Below are 11,896 nucleotides of genomic sequence, written 5' to 3' on the forward strand. Positions count from 1 at the left end.
TGGCATATTACGGCAAAGGCCTCTCCGCCGAATACGTCCCGAGATGCTCAGAGACTTAAACGGTTCAAATGCCTACATGACCCCAGGGTTGGAACTTCGGGCTCACAAAACCCTCACAATGCAACTCCGAGTTCACGAGAAGCAGTCTTCAAGCTTAAACAAACTCGATAACTCGGAGACTGTCGCCAATCACCATGCACTGGAAATTCCGAAACTATAAGACCTCAATAGGCATGAAAAATTGTAAGACCTCAATAGGCATGACAAACTGTAAGACCTCAATAGGCATGAAATCCTGAAGTTTAGGCTATACATCATATTTGTAAGAATCCCTAAAGGGCATACCCTCGATGTAGATGCCTAAACTATCACTAGAGATCAAAAATGGCTACGACCAAACGCATATGACTATGGTCAAAACGGTTGATACAACCAAAATAACGTGACTCGGGGACGCCCGACTGTCGCTAAAAATTGCAGGCCACTACTCCGAATATACTTTAGAAAGAACTGGTTAAAACATTCTTCCCTCAACAGGCAAAAAACGAGCTCCGATTACGTTTACTCCAAATTGCAAAGCATCGATCTACTCAACCTATGAGTTATGAACCTTACGAGGTGCTCATAACATCGCCGACAATGACTTGAAATTGAGGTTCTTCTAGAACCGATGACGGGTCAGGCAAAAATACTCTAAAAGACCTTAACGAGCGGAAACAAAGCATACAAAAAAGCCCATGGGCAAAAATAGCATAAGAGCCATTGTCGCCAGCTAAGAAAGCCTACGGGCCTCATATTGAAAGGTCTCAACGACCAAACAACGTAAGAGCCATTGTCGCCAGCCAAAGATTTTTGACAACTTGAGGATTAAAATGAGCTCGAATCATAACCCGATTCGGAGACCAGATCCAAAATAGTTAACTATGAAAGCCTCCGGGCCACATACTGAAAGGTCTCAACGACCAAACAACATAAATTTCCACTATCATCGGCTAGGAAATCGAGGAAATTTAAGGGTCGATTATAGCTTGAATCGCAATGCGATTCGGAGACTGGACCCAGAGTAGTTAAACTGCAAAATGCCTAAGGGCACGACATAAATGCCATCATCACCAACCGAGTGAGCCTCCATGCGACGCGCCTGTAAGGTCATCTTGACTCAAAGCACAGAAGGCCATCATCATCATCTCATGCAGGCAGGAAAGAACTTCAGGGTTAATTACAGCTCGAGTCGCAACGCGACTCGGATATTGGACCCAAAATAGTTAAAAACAACGAATGCCAAAGGGCACAAGACAAAAAACCACCATCGTCCGATCATGGAGGAAAGCGGAAATCAGTAAAGCTCGGGACAAACTTGACCCGGAGACTCAGCGCAAATTGGCTTAGCAAAGGCGCGAGACCCCCCACGACAATTCATATCAGAGGCTGTATCAACCAGCCTAAACGGGCCACAGAGTCACGAGGTTTCTCCATATACATATGCCAAAATAAAAGCGCTATATACAGATAGAGAGATCAATAGAAAAAACAACACAGCCTAAATCTATGGCCAAATTAGCAGCCTCAAAGGTTGCATCCAGGCGGATACGAATCCCTTGACAGTCCCTTCTTGACGGCGTCTCCTCTCTCCGGGGAACCTACCCCATTTTTAACACCGCTCGAGCTGCCTTTCAATGCACCTTTGACGATCAACCTTCGAAGGTCCGGCCAAGCACAGTCTGCGGCCCGAGGTAAAGCTGGGTCTGCCCCTCCAAGGGTCCTCACAACACAAGAACCTTCGACGATCGCTCCTCCCCCATGCGAAGATACAAGCGCCTCAGCCTCGGCTCTGATCCGAAGCAGTGCAGCTACTAGCTCGGAATGAAGGCTCTTATACTTGCCACTGTCCGCTTTCGTGACCTGAAGCTAACGCTCAATCGAGGTGACTCTCCTCCTAAGGATGTCCCTTTCAAAAACCACCTCATCCATACGACGACTAAGCTCGGAGATTTCAGCATCCCTGGCCTGAAGCTCCTCTCTCTGTAAGAGTTTCTCCTTCTCGAACTGCATGAATCAGGGTCCAAGGGGTTAAAAGCAATAAAATCCCTCAAAATCTCAAATAATAGTAAAATAAGGGATGAATAATCTGTTCGGATAAAAGGGCTTTCTCATGTTCGCAACAGTTCACCTCGTTCTGATGCTGGGTGTTTATTCTTTAAGGGAATAAAGATTGGAGCAGCCCGAAGCAACAAATGAGGCTAGATGAAGTTACCCGCTCATAAAGCCTTCCCATCTCGCCAAAAATAAAGGAGGCGCTGGTACCGGAGCTACCCTCAAGAATGATCGCCAGTCTTTTCAGTGCGTCTCCGCCTTTTATCAGTGCTCCCGCCTCAGAAAGATCCTTGCAAGGCTCATCTCGCGTTCCGGAAGATGGAAGTATTCTCCTTTTTGAGGAATCAACAATAACCAATGGGCCAGCAGGGTCAGCCGGAATGTCCGCCCCCCTTTAACCCCGGGTATCCGATCGAGCCTCCTCCAGATCACCTGCTAAGGGCGCCCCAACTCGAGAAGGACTCCGATCACCTGCCGAGTCAAGGGCAGTGCTCGATATCCCATCTGTTTCCTCAGCGCCATAAGGACGAGCTGCGCCTGCATTAGGCTCCTGCCCGGAAGCATTTATCCCCCTCGGCGCAATGAGCAATCAATCCTAAACGATCTTTGAGGGGTGCTGAGAAGCTGATTTCTCCCTCACCTTTAACACAAGGGTTTCCTGCCGCGCCAGAAGTCGGAACTGATGAATCAACCTCGGACTCCTCCACTTTGGTCCTTTTGAGCTTCAGTGGCTCATCCGATGTGCCCCTTTGCCTTTTCTTCACCTCGTCAAGCATCGGGATGTCCCCTCTAACGGGCGGCACCCCCTTATTAGTAGGATTCCTCCCAGACCTATATAGATGTATAAATTAGATGCACAGAAAGGAAAGAGCCGCTGGCAGCAAGCTGCGCTAAAATGCGTAAATACATCAAAGCTCGGAACTTACCATGATCTTTTGCTTCCCACCGGGCTCGGGATAAATCCCGCCACGCATGATCATTATACGGGCATATCGAGTATAAATGGCCAACCCAACCCTGAATATCTAGCACTACTCTAGGGTAGACCGCTGCGGCTAAAAAGACAAAGAAGAAACAATAGAGTCAAGGACGTAAGGAGAAATCATCAAAGGGAAGTAGAGGCTCTGCATTCACTTACGCACGATGTTCCACTTTTCAGGGAACGACATCCCTTCCTTTGGGATCAGATCGGACGTCCTCAATTGGACAAACCGACTCAGCCATCCGTCGTCCCCAAATTCCTCAATACAGGCGAAAAGGGATCTCGGGGCTCGACAGAGAAGCTTGATTAAGCCCCTGCGAAGGAGACGAGGGCTATACATCCAGATAAAATGATTCAAAGTGAAGGGCATTCCCTCTATCATGCTCGAGTAATGCCTGATCATATAAACCACACGCTAGAACGAAGGATGGATTTGACCCAGAGTCACCTAGTAACTCCAACAGAAATCGAGAATCACAGGGTCGATCGGGGGAGAAGATGGTCCCGCCGGTCCTAAAGTAAATGGGTAGGTGTACACGCTCAGAAATCCGGCCCTATGAGCCGTAATGTCTTCATCCTAAGCAAAAATCTCCACAATCACGGCATCGCCCCAACGACAATCGGCCCTCTCTCTCGCGATATCCGTTATAGAACTGATATATTGAGTTACTGGTTCATGGTGTCCTGACTTCGAGGAGGGTCTCTCAACTCTGAAATCTGAAGTCATCGCAAAAGGTCTTGGGACACACTCCTCGACACGGGGTGCAGCGGCCACTTCACCATGGGATAAGAATGAAGAAGACGAGCCCGCAACCTCCTACGAAGCAACAGTGGAAATATTCTCCATCCTTGAGAAAGTCCAAGAGAAGAAGAAAATAGGGGAGGGTCGGGCTCCTAAAAAGAAAAGCAATGAGCAAAGGAAAAATAGACTTCACTAAAAGGTTCTGAATAGGATCCAAAAGGGAAGAAAAAAATATTTATAAGAGCATCGGGGTACATTAAAGGAGGCCAACCACCACAGTCAATGCTGGAATCCGCAGTAACGGTGCATATAGCACACCTTGTTTGCTTGCAACCGTTCTCAGGGACGTCGGAGGAAGTAGGAGTTCAGAACCGTTTCTCATTACTTCTCATTGCCTTCACTCTAAGAAATGCGAAGACTATCTATATGCGGTGAATCCGGGGGCCCGAATTCACTATCGTAAGGTCATCTCGTGGTCATGCCCCTAGAAGCTTAGAGCCAAGGTCGAGACTCATCCCCGGGATTCGTCTAGAGCTGATCCGAAGGGTATAGCATTCTGCCTAATGCAGTGGGACACAACGAGCAAGGGGGAAGTTCCCAAGTCACGCGACTCAACCTGACAAGGCCGACCTATCTAAGGCCTATTTTTGAGGTGTCACATCTAGCCATCCTATCTTTGTACTTTCACAGTTAACATGTTTTGTATTAGATGAAATTCCCCTCCTATATAAAGGGGATCCCCACCTCTTTGCAAGGGGGATGATGTTGCTCCATTTCTCCACAAGTGCAATAATCTCTCTCTCTCTCTCTCTCTCTCTCTCTCTCTCTCTCTCTCTTTTCTTCTAAGTTGTTTGTTCTCATTGGCCCGCGGCCACTTTAGAATTTATCATTCTCTTATTTTTTCTTTACTACTTTGCTCAATATTGGTAACATAGAGCCTTGCTCGATCATATATCTGCCTGTTACTCCATTCCCGACTGCCCTTGGTAGCCCGAGCTCGGCTTGAAACTTGGCCTTGAGGCCTTCATCGACTGACTTTGCATCCGGGTAACATGCCCATTTGGTTTGATTATTGCCTCGTTTAACTTGCTTACCTTCATTATACTTAGCATTCTTAGCATCAAGTGATCTAAAAACTAGCTCGGGAATAGATCACGTATTTTTAGAATCCTATCTACAAATTTAATTGTTGTTACCATTTTCACGGTGAACATGACTTTTTCCCATTGAATCAGTATTGTTTAACTTTCATGTTTGCTAGAGTTGTATGTCAACTCTTGACTATCCACGTCTTACTTTATTTATATGCTAAACACTAACTCTTTTCATGAGTTTCTCTTTTATGGATTCTGAATTCCCTGTTTCTTGATTTGATTTGAAAACTTTCCTTTATAACCTTCCATTCTTACCTTCCTACTCAATGTGATTGATTTGCTTGCCTAAGCTGACTTTCCCTTACCTTGTCTGCATGGTTACTTGATTCTTACCGACTATCTCCTTAATTAAAATTTTCTAAACCCTGTCCTAATTGTTTACTCTATGCCTACTATGTTTAAATTATTTCCTTGTCTGTTATGCTCAAGTTACACATTGATTTCTTTCCTTATTTGCTACATGTTCTTACCGTTTGAACTGATTCCCTTAATTAAGGGAGTACTTGTACTGATTTTACTCTAATTAGTTCTGAATTCCATAATTACTGTACAATTGTGATTCTTGCCTTATTTTACCTAATTCCGAACTACTATATATATGCTCTCTCACTAATGGTCAAGAAAAAAAACCACATTAGTTCAAACTCTCTCACACTAAAAAAAAACTTTTCTGCGCTCTTTCCTTGGTTACTTGCTATTATTCTGAGTTAGCCGGTTGCAAGCCAAGGCTAATTATTGTGCTCTCCTATTCTTCACTTTGTGTTTACTATCTCTTTACTGGTATGTTCTGATTTCAATTCAAGTCCTAAAATCAATATGTTTCTTTTACTGCTTCAGTTTATCATGTCTCTAATTTGTTTCTATATATGGTTTTGTTGTTCAACATGTAATTGGCATGTCTACATTACTACTTCATCTAGCATGATAGTCTAACCCTCTTAGGGCCTTTTAGAACATGTTCTACCCCTAGTAGTTTGTCTCAACAGGACTCTACCTGTTTTGAATGCTTCTACTTGTTATCTAGTTTTGATATGAAAACTGATCTATCACTTTAAATGGCTGATTCTATGATTGTTTCTGAAATTCCTACTGTGTTGGTACCACTAGATATTCCCTAATCCCTTAAACCCCCACAAGAACTGCTATGCTCATGTATACTATATGCTCTATGTGTCCCCAAATCCCATTACCCCTGTTTGTGGTTGCTGAACCTGGCTTGGTTCTATGTTCTTTGATTATGTATGGACATGTTTTGGGTACTGTGTTTGGACTGTTGCTTATTACTCTACACTCTTTTTGAAATTGTCTTATTGAATAACTCCCTTTGTTGTTTTTACAAGACTATTTCAAACAAGTCTCTTTTCAAACTGTTTTCCTACTTAAATCTTTTCAAAACTATGTCAAGCACTCTCACTTCACTCTTAGGTCCTTAAGTTCTGCCCCTCCAGTGTGTGATTGTCTTGGGATCTCTATGAGATCCCTCTGAACTCTGATACACTGGAACTGGCTCTTCCACACTGCACTTACTCAGTTCTGGTTATAAAGTCTAGGTGTGAGAACTACCCGGGATCCTTAAGATCCTTAGGGAACTCTGACGCACCTAGACAGTGATATTATCTATGGAATTTGGCATTTGAGGCTATTGGAGGCTTGGAAAAATCATTTGGGCCTATTTTAGGCTCCCTATAGAGTAACTTCTTCTTTTTCTTATCTACTTATGTAATTTATTCGATATTGGCCTGTAATAATTTTTTGTAAATGAATATTGGGATTGGCTAGTGAAAAGGGGAGGGTAGTCATATATGTTATCAATATCAATGGGTAGAAAGCATGGTTTAGGTTTATATTTTGTATGTGCATTATAATTCATGTTTAGGACCAATACATGTAAAGCATATCATGCATTTGATACCATGCTCCTAGGTTTCATGTGTACTATTTTCAGCATCTCAGTTTGACATCTTTATTATCACTTAGAAATCCTGTTTCTAGGATAAACAACAACATTAAAAATAAACTGTTACTTATGCATATTTTGAAATCATGCTGTAACCTGCTGTGCATTCAGAAATCCTTCTTTAGAAATTCTGCATACAAACCATTTTGAATCTTACATGTGCATATTAGATACCATATTCAAGATCTCGTTCATACTCGCTCAGTCACATCTAGTTAAACTACTGATGTATGAAAAGGGTATAAAACAGTCTCACGACTAATTATCCTATTTAAACAAATTAGTAATTACCCTGTATCTTTGTAATACCTAGAACAACATGCTCTTAGGCAAAAACAACTTCTGAAGTTCTAATGGTTCTGGTAACAACTGTACACTACCCCACGCCTAGGCAAGCCTTAGTTAATCAAATCTTATAAATAAATTGGAAATTGCTACTCTGTGTTTACTGCTTAATGATTGACAGGCTTAGAATCAGTAGGCAAAATGATTAGGGCCCCTGCTTCTGAGCTCATAAAATAAAACTGCCTATATTCTATGTTTTGATATTCACTTAGACATCATGCCTTAGTATCCAACTTAATAATACTGCCCTTATTTGTGTTTTAGTCGTGCTGCTTATGTGCATTATTTGTGGAGGTAAACCTGAGCCTTTAATTGCTTCTTTTCTGCCTTATGTGCTAAAGTCCTATTTGTTCTTGCATGTCGCCTAGTATTTTCTCCTTTTAAACCTTAGGGGTCTGATTAGAACTACCTATATGTAGAGGTCCTGATTTCCTCCAGGGTCATTTAGAAGGGACGAGTAACAGCATGCAATAGAGATCGTTGAACAATACTCGCTTTAATAACCGCTAAGGGATGGGAAGGGTAGAAAGGGATATGAGGACTATGTGCTAATGTCATGTGTAGCCCTTCATTGAGGAGTGTTTACCGGGTGATCCTGTAGGCTAAACAACCTAGGACCCCTCCTTTCCCAAATTCCTTTTGCTTAAAACTTCATTTTTATGTACACAACTTGTTCGAATCCTTTGTCTTATTATCTGAGTCATGCGATGTCCAACATGCTTTATTTGCAATTATTTGTTTCAACTACTTATTTGTTAAAGGACTAATTAATAAGTATAAGTTCGGTTGGGACCCACCGTTGTGGACCGAGAGGGGTGCCTAACACCTTTCCCTCAAGGTTATTTCGAGCCCTTACCCTAAATCTCTGGTAATGCAAACGAATTCAGGTGGTTATCGCGAACATTAGGTGCGGCTTCCTTTGCCTGTATGACCTTGTTGTCAATTAGCGTCTGGATCTTATCCTTTAATGTTCGGCACTCACCAGTGGTGTGCCCCTTTATACTAGAATGGTACGCACAATTCTTGTTCGGATTGACCCATTGGGATGGGTTTTCTAATGCCACAGCACGAACAAAAGTGACGTAACCCATGGCTTTCAACCTTTCATACAACTAGTTGATAGGATCAACAATGGCGGTGTATTGTCTGGGTGGCTTGCGGTCGAAGTTGGGTCTCGAAGTTGGATAATTTTGGTGAGCTGGTGGTGATTAGAAGTGGGATGGTTGGGAGTTATAGGTGTGATGGACAGTGGTTGTTTGAGAGTATATGGGAGATGAGGGTTGATATATAGGTGGTGATGCTTAAGTATGTGGACGGAGGTGTTTGATATGTGGATAAAGGTGTTTGATATGTGGGTGGAGGGTTTTGATAGATAAGGGGGGATTATGGACCCTGGGCCACCATTACTGCCCCAACATCTCTCTTCTTCGATATGCCACATGATAGTAACGCCTTATTTGTAGCATATAGTGCCTCAAAATTCGTTATCATCCCGCTCTTGATTCCTTCATTGATTCTTTCTCCAAGTTTGATGATATCAGAGAATTTGTGGTTTTCAATAACAATCAACCTTTCATAGTATTGTGTATCCTGTGCTCTTACGAAGAATTTGTTCATCTGTTCTTCGTCCAAAGATGGCCTAACATTGGCTGCTTCCGACCTCCAATGAGTAGAATACTCACAAAAATTCTCAGTAGGTTTCTTCTAAAGATTCTGGATGTAAAAAACATCCGGTGCATTCTCTATATTGAACCTGAACCGGTCCATGAAATCTGACGACATACCTACCCAATTGGACCATTTCTTGGGATCTTGGCTGATATACCAGGATAAAGCATCCCCAATAAGACTCCTTATAAAGAGCTTCATCTGGATCTTTTTATCTTTCCCGACCCCGACAAGCTTGTCACAATAGGTCCTTAGATGAACCCTGGGATCACCTGTGTTGTCGAACATTTCGAATTTGGGAGGTTTGTACCCCTCTAGCAGTTCCACATCTAGCTATATGCATAGGTTTTCATAGTTCAAACCTTGTATTCTTCTGTCGCCTTCAACACCCTAAACTTGGCTTGTTAAATTTTGAGCTCTCCATCCATGTTTTTAATGAGCAGATCTTTCTCGGAGGATTCTGGTGTATAGGAGATTTGTTGGGTAGAGTGAGGTACAGTTTCTACGTATATAGGGTTGCTTTGATGGGTGTCAGGGACTTGAGTGTAGTGATGGTCATTGGTGGAGTTTTGGGGATCGGGAATGGGTTGTGGTGAGTTTTGGAGAGTGTGGTAAGTGGTGGTTGGTGGGTACTGAATTGGTTGATGGTGATGTGTGGCGGAGTTGGTATTGGCAATGGATTGAGATTTTGGGGTGGAATTACGTATTGATTTAGTGTAGTAGGATTTTGTGGATGTTGGTTTTGTGCGTTTTGGGGAGGTGATGGGTTCTTTATGTTCTGTTGGTTGATGTCAAGGGCATTCAGGGTGAGTGACAAGTTTGCCAAGTTGCGAACCTGCTCAAGTTCTCCTTGCAGTTCCAGTATCTTTTGTTCCAGTCTCAAAACTAGATCATTTGGGGCCGGAGTACTACAACCATATGAGGTTTCTGCGTTCTCAATATTCTCTTTTCGGATACTTAAGTCATCCATTTTTGCTTTTCCCCTGCCTTTTGTGTTGCTAGGAGGAGGAGTAGGTGGAGGGCCTCTAGATCTGGTATGGTACGCTGATGAGGCCAGTATGAGTGAACCAACCTAAGGGGATGGGAATAATCAAGATAAAGAAAAAACAAAAACAAAAAAAGTAACAAGTCAGTGAGGAACCTGAAATGTTTGCAGTATTTAAACACATATTAGCAGAAATGTAAATTTGTGTCCTACTTTGGTAACCTCGTTGTGCCTAAGGTAGGACTAGCGATAAATAAATTTGGAGAACTTTAAAAGCCAATAAATGGTTCATTTCATAATATAAAAATAGACGAATCCCAAAACGTCACTAAGATAAAAGAAAATAAGTCATTATTGGCACTTGGCTTTAGTACATTTGGAAAGCGAGTAAACCTAATCTATTTGGTTTCAGAAGGACTTCCTCGGGTTGAATGCTCTCGTTGATCAAATCCTCCAGTTCGCGTAGGTTCACCAGTAAGAATATCTTTGCCAAATGTCCTCCTTCATTTCCCTCGGCGTTTTGGCAGTCGGTGACTCTCTTCCTCACTTTTCCTTTCAATTCCAACAGACTGTATTCCAGATATTCCAGCTTCTTGCTAGATTTGGTGGCCCTCTCTTTCCATTCATTGATTTTGTCATCTGTTGGAAAATTCCTCCACCAATCTAGCAAGAGTGAGGGTATGCTAACCATACCAAATCTGGGGACCTCGTTCCTCATTTTCTGCAAAACAAAAGAGAGTTAGGCCTTTCTCCCCCACCAGAATCGACTATATATACATTTATGATCAGCATATTAGCATTTAGTCCTCCAAATAATGCACAGAATGTTGTTGTGTCCGTTGGGATTATGGAAAACCCGAAGGACTTTTGGATAGGGCTTATCTTAAAGGATCATTATGTGGACAACATATTGATCCGACTAGGTTTGACCATGATGTATGCACAATTTTGACCAGAGTAAGGCTACTATAGGGTTTTAGACTGGTACCCTCAAGCGGACAACTTGAGGGGGAAGGCACGAAACCGTCGACTGCACCGCTGATCGACTTGTTTTACCGCTAATAAGCCTTTCTGAATTTAAGGGTAAAAAATAGGAAGAGCGCAACCACTTATTAAGTGTTGCTATAAGATTTGATACACACAAGTGGAATATGACGTGGAGCATGATATATGCAGCAATAAATAGCATGTAGTCAAGTATTTGCACATAGGAAAAATAAATATAGTATTTAAATAATTGAAATGCAGTTACGAAAAAAGAAAACAAAGAGAAATGTTAGTTTCATGAATAAAAGAAACATAAACTCTTAAAATAGGCAGTTAAATTCAAATAAGGAAAAAGGGTACAGGGTAAAACATGCTTGGATTGATTCAAAAAAGACAAGTCGTTATGGTAAGAGCTTAAAGGTATCCCCAGCAGAGTCGCCATGTTGTCGCGCCCCCTTTTTTCCCTCCGCAGAGAGAAGTCCGGGTTCCGACGTTCATGGGGGTAATAACTTATTTCCTTTTGGGAATTGGGTATTTGAAGAGATGCTACCTAACGAATTATGGTACGTTAGGGCACCCAGAGCGGTTAACTCTTACCCTAATCTTCTAATGCTGACTTCCCATCTCCGGCCATCTCCGGTGACCTCTCATCGTCTCTTACGCATCCAATGGCTTCTCTCATACCACTCTTGCCTTCTCTAAGGTCCTCAAGGGCCCAGGGCCACGCCGATTTGCATCTAGGGTTCATCTCCTGCCTATTCCAGCGTGATTTCAAGCGGAATCATTCTATGTTTGCTACGATCCTTGGGATTATAGATAGGTTTCTTCATCTCTATATGGGTTTCTTTTGAAACCCTAATTTCTTTTCTACACCTCCTTGATCTGTACAGATCTAAGACAATTTGAGTTTGTTTCTTGAATGTTTTACAATATCCTTTAGGTTCTTTACAAGAATCATGTAATTTCAAGTGTTTTTTCATCT

This window comes from Nicotiana sylvestris, chromosome 2, assembly GCF_000393655.2.
Source record: "Nicotiana sylvestris chromosome 2, ASM39365v2, whole genome shotgun sequence".
NCBI lineage: Eukaryota > Viridiplantae > Streptophyta > Magnoliopsida > Solanales > Solanaceae > Nicotiana > Nicotiana sylvestris.